We start from the raw sequence: 5,785 nt of genomic DNA, 5'->3' as shown, positions 1-5,785 counted from the left end.
ATACGAAAAGCAGTAAGTGCTGAGTGAAATGGTTGTAATAGTCTCAGATCTATCCCTAGTGGGGCTGAGCGTACAGTTAAGGGGGAAAAAAGGCCACATACACTTTGAAGTTCGTGCTCATTATTTCAGGACTGAGCATACAGTTGTGATCACTGGAGAGAATAGTGTCTCCAGTTAAATTTGCTGTCAAGACTGTATAAGGATGTCTTTATGAATATACCACAGTACTTTGTACATGGTTGTTTTTAAAAACAAAATGCTCCCAACCATCTTGTAGTCCTTCTGGAACTCAAGAATATGCACGTGGACAGACAGAATCATTTTAGACCATATATACACAGTATATAATCATATATACTGTGATTCAAGTGTGCTGATGAATATCCCTCAGGGATATAAAAATGAAAAGTATCAAAAAAATTGATGGCTGTTTGACAGTTTGTATGTGCTTTGCTTCTACTGTTTCCACACACATTCCTTGCCTAGCAGCTTCAGTCATATACGCTGGCATAGACGAAGCTTTCCAAGCCCTTTGCCTCAAGTGGAACATCTAATAAAGCCAGCATTCTTCTTCCGACACCTATAATGTTGTTGCAACTATTGGCAACAGTGACCAAGATAACAAAACAAAGCAAACCTGCACCAGCTTTAAGTGAAAACAGCTGTAACTGCACTACAAATATTTATATTTTTTCTCCACTGCAGTTAATGAAATGTGGATTACATGAGTGGGTGCAGCGTTAAATTATTCCCCAGAGCATGAGAACTCAGTGTAAAGCAGAATTTACATGTCTTGCGCATTCTTTCGAAACCTAGGTAATCACATGCAGTTTTAAGCATCTCAACATTCAGGTATAAGTGCCTGAATGGCATCCAAAACTCTGATTTTAATGAGTAAAGATGAGCTGTAACTTTTAAAGTATTTAGTCTAGAAAAGTGGTGTCGTATGAGATCGATCACAGTGCGGTCTGAGCCAGACATGGGCCCGTGTGTCTCATCTCACAGTCAGTTTAGCTCTGTCTCTACAGCATTCACGTTAAACCAAAGTACTGCATGCAGTCTCTAGAAGAATATGGACATAGATTTTATTTCAATTTTTATCCAATTTGTGACTGAGTAGAAGGGAGACTGTCAAACTATCCATATTGATAAAGAAAAAAAAAGGCAAACAAAAATAGGCTACATAACAATGAGCTAATGCTTCAAATAAAAGCAGATCCTAGGTGGTCTTTGGTTATCAGGCAGCACTGGCATTCAAGAAATCACCTCTGTCAAAGCGTCCTGCACAGCACTGGAAAACATCAGGCTCTGGGCATCTATTAGTCTGCTTGTAAAATGGGAATGACAGGCTTTTCTATCTCACGTTTCTAAAAGACCTTAGGATCACAGGAACTGTTAAAATGCAAATGAAAATCTAAATTAAGTAAAATGCTTTGGAAATACAAAGGTGGTATAGTTGGAATGCTCTGTGGTGGAACAAGACGTTTCTGTTTCAGATACAGTTACTGGTAACGTGTTGTTACTGATAACGTGTTGTAAGTGGGCTGTTGGTAACTTTTTGGTCTAACAAGTTTATATGACACCTGTATTTTGTTTTGATACATTTTTCAAGCAGTCTAGTATTTCATTTAGGAAGACTAGAACAATACACTGAAAAATGCCAACTGTTACAAACTGTGTAACTATTTTCCATGCCAAAAAAAGTAGAACTTTGATCTTTTCTTCTTGATCTAATCTAAAATTCTGAGAAAGCAGTGCATCTTTTATTTTCCGCATCCGAGTTCAAAAACAGCACTTGCATTTTCTCAGATGAGCTTGACTGCAGGTAGCTAGCTCCTCTGAATTTTATTTTTCCATGTTGGAGCCGAATAGGCTTATGGAGGTTCTCTGTGTAAAACAGCTCTTGCTAATACTAGTAATACTTGCAAAGTTGAAATCAGTGCCTTCCCTGTGGCTTTGACCAGCCATTCCCAGGAACTTTCTATAGGTCATGACCTCAACCCTATCTTTTACCAGAAAGGAATATAAGGTCCGTAAGGGCGTGCTACAAAACCAGACAGCCTGAGTGAACAGGTAGTTAATTTACTCAGGAGTGCTGAATCTCTGATGCTGCTATAAGGGGAAATCAGTGTGCTTTGGTTTGGATTTTTGTTAGATTTGTGGTAAGAGGCCACGGCCTTCAGGAAGGGGGGATGGCATTTTCCCATGCTTACAGCACTCCAGGCTCCTCTGTACTTTGTAGATGCTGTTAAATGCCTTAAATGATCACTAGTCTAAAACTTGTTTTGCTACACAAAGTAGGCCAAAAGATGACAAATAGTTCTAAAACCAGCTATAGCTCCACCTACTTTCCTTCAGACACATAAATGCTCTTCAGACCTGGATGTCACCACTGCGAGGGAGGAGGGCAGGGAGCAGGCTGGGAGTGTGGGCAAGGGGGAGGAAATTGCCGGCCGCCCATTTGCACGTCCTGTGGAGGCTGGGGTGTTTTGGGAGTGCATTGTGGGTGTGGCTGCACCATCCCCCTGACCTCCCACAGCACAAGTCCCAAGAGCCACTTGAGATATTTTTGTCATTAATCAATATAAGATTATTCCCCCTGCAAGGCTCTGGTGGGAAATTTAGTAGTTAGATAATAGCACTATCAGTTTGTAATTTTTCTGTTTCCCTCACTTGTTCAGTTTTGAGTTTGAAGTTGCTTTTCCAAAAGATTATTACAGTGACCCCAACAACAAGATACAACCAAATAGCTAATTTCCTGTGCCCTCCTCTTGCTTCATTTCAGGTTGAAGGCTTTACTGAGAGCAGCATCTGAAAAGGGGCTTGAATACCAGCGTGCTTGACCCCAATCGGTAATTTTGACTTATTTTATCTGTCCTAGTAAACATGACATTTAATTGAAAAATTAAACATGAGCCTTTTTTATCTTACAATTTGCTCCTGCAGCTAAAATAGCAAACAAAACCCCCACCAAACCAGAACCAAAAAGCTGGTCATGTGGCAAGAACAAAATAGCAGGGAACAATGCCAAAGCTTAACGAGGATTTTTAAAACAGTCACTTCAGTGTTTTGCTAAATTGCTGTGTCACTTGTGCCATTTGTAATAACTTTTGCATCCACATATTAAAATACATCGCCAATTAAAGAAATATATGCAAACTAGGAACAATGCGGACAGCCTAGGAAGAGAAAACTAAGAGCATTTTAATGGAAAATATGTAAATAGCTGAACTTTCCTAAACGCAGTTCATTCTCAGCGTGTACGCTGAGGGAAAGCTGATGCTGGTGAGTAGCAGCACAGTTTCATAAAACGCAGAGCTGGAGCTCAGTCATGTGATTTGGCTATGCTCAGTGCTCCCACCGAGTATCAGGGAGTTTGAGGTGTATGCTGAATGCAGAACTGAATCACAAATGTGTATTTTTATTTTCATTGTGAGCTGTCTTCCTAAGCTGGAAAAGCAGATCCTAACGAGAAACATGCTTCGTGAAGTTTGGGATTGCTTTTTTTCAGTAGAAAAGAAGAATCCCCCAACTGAAGAAAAGTCTCATAAATCCAGATTTCCCTTTTGTTTGTACAGAAATCTGGCGTCAATATGGCTTAATTGCTGTGACTTCTCCTTCCTGCAATTGTTTTTCCATGGATTCCTGCTCAGGGCAGTATAGAAACCCAGCCAGCCTACCGCTCTTTTTCCCTGTGTACGATTATCCTAGCAAGGTGGTGAACCCCGCTGACTACCAGGTCGTCCCACCTCCACCTGTAAGGAGACCCTGCAGGGACATTTCGAGGAGGTGGGCACACAGGTGAGGTGCCCATCCAGGCTGGCTGCAGGCATATGGGCACGGCCTTGTGACAACCCGCTATCCCTTTGGGTGTGGCTGCTTCCCAGTGGAAAATCCCAGCTCCTCCCAGGATCTGCCAGAGAAAGCCCCAGGCCCTGCCTGCCCCAGCCACCCTCCCACACCCCAGAAAGCTCTGCTGGCCGCCCTGGTTTTCCAGACAGCCATGCTACCTTTTAGTGACAGGCCAGTGCCAGGAGCAATTCCCCATTGACAGCTGAATTGGTTTGGGTTTTTTTACTGAATTTAACGGCAGTGTTTCTTTTCTAAGGCTTATGTTCCTGATCTGCATTGGCTGGGGACTGGTTTTGTTCATCTCCCCCTCCCATCATGGCAACATATTATCCAGTGAGAGCTGGGAATGCAGTCAACTAAATCCTTGTAAAAGCAATGAAGAACAGACCTCCTGTCCAAAGGTACCACCCCAGCTATGGGTGATGGCGCAGCAGTGGGTTTTCTTTAGCTGTTGTTCTGGGAAACGGACTTGTGTGGTTTGGTTTGGGTTTGTGCACTTCAGGACACAGTATTACAGAAAGGCTTGGAGGTTTGAATAGGCCTTAGCTTTGTAAGACTGTTTACTGTCAGGACACAAGCCAAGCCAGCCCTCCCTCCCCTGTCAGGATGCTGCTTTACCCTTCAAATCCTTCTTGGTGAGTTTTACCAGTACTATGTCATCTTAATATGCTAAAATTTGGGTTCTCTGGAGGAATATCACATTGCTGCAATAGCAAGGTCTTAATTCTCATGCTTGCAGGTAGGGGAAATGCCACAAAATTACATTCCCACAGGCCAAGCTGGTGCACCTTCCCCATGGGAAACATTCAAGGTGTAGGTCTGAACCTGGAGGCAGGAGCCAGTTGTTAGCTAACATGGCCTGCGAGATGGCAATGTTTTGAGTTACTGTAACAGATCTTAAATTACTTGGAGCAGTCCAGAGAACATGTGTCTTTTAATTTACCCAGTCCCTGGAATAATTTCCACATTCCTTCTAGGGTGGAAACCACTGTGCTCGGTACACGCTGCAGCTCCTCCTCTTCTGGCTTTACAAGCCTCGACAACTCAGGAGAACAATAAGCAGGAGGTGGGGGCTTCCTTTCTGGGGGAAGCACCTGTGCACTAAGCAGGCCTGCCAGCTTTTAAAAAAATCAAGTTCTGCCCTCTTGTTTTGGGTTTGTTTAAATAGCAAAAATACCCAATAACCCAAGAAGTAGAGTTAGATACTGACAGATGTAACATGCGGCCAACAAGTTTAGCCTGACAAGCTGGTGATGTGCCCAACCTATGGCTGATGAGCCCCGTGCTTGCTCTCCTTCCTTCCCCCAGTGCATTGTGGAGGTCTAATTTTTTTTTTTTTTTAAAAGATGTGAAAGTCATGTCCTGTGTTTAGTTAAAGTTCACGCCGTGTTCTGTCCAGACCGTTGCTTAAAAAGGGGAAAATATGCAAACTGCTGCTATCACTGGATGAACTCCCAGGAAGTTGAGTTTTTAGCTGAATTTTTAACTCATCCTTGAATGGGCCAGAGCAGCCTGAGGAGCAGAGCAGGGCATGAAGCTGAGTGCGACAGGGAGCTGCAGCGCTGCCCCTCTCCTGCTTCTGAGGGCAGATGCAAGGGCAGTTTTGGGGGGCACTGCTACAAGTTAGCAAAATGGGCTCTTTTCTCAAGTTTAAGAGTTTGCTAAAAAGAAAAAAAAGCCCTTTCTTTAAGTTTGCTTAAAAAAAAAAAAACCCACAACAAACCAACTATTTCCCCATGCATGCTAAGAGTTAGTGAAAGGTGGCTCCTTCCCCAGGTTTGCTAAGAGTTAGCAAAACAAGGTCTCTTCCCTCAGGTTTGCTAAGAGTTAGTAGAAGACAGCTCTTTCTCCAAGCTTGCCAGGAGTAAAAGAGGGTTCCTTCCCCACAGCTTGCTAAAAGTTAGGAGAGAAAAAAAAGGGGGGGGACTCTTTC

At 43.0% G+C, this 5,785-nt stretch overlaps 1 protein-coding gene across 1 annotated transcript in view; it reads right to left on the bottom strand.

Moving 5' to 3' along the window:
- The window catches only part of CAVIN2 (caveolae associated protein 2), a gene marked incomplete at its 5' end in the record, with an annotated part of 8,291 nt that overhangs the window by 1,988 nt on the left and 518 nt on the right, over positions 1 to 5,785 (bottom strand). The window lies entirely within an intron of this gene.

Source organism: Egretta garzetta, unplaced genomic scaffold (genome assembly GCF_000687185.1).
Source record: "Egretta garzetta isolate BGI_Z169 unplaced genomic scaffold, ASM68718v1 scaffold297, whole genome shotgun sequence".
NCBI lineage: Eukaryota > Metazoa > Chordata > Aves > Pelecaniformes > Ardeidae > Egretta > Egretta garzetta.
Note: the sequence above shows the minus strand (reverse complement) of the source record. Positions and strands in the feature narration are given on the sequence as shown.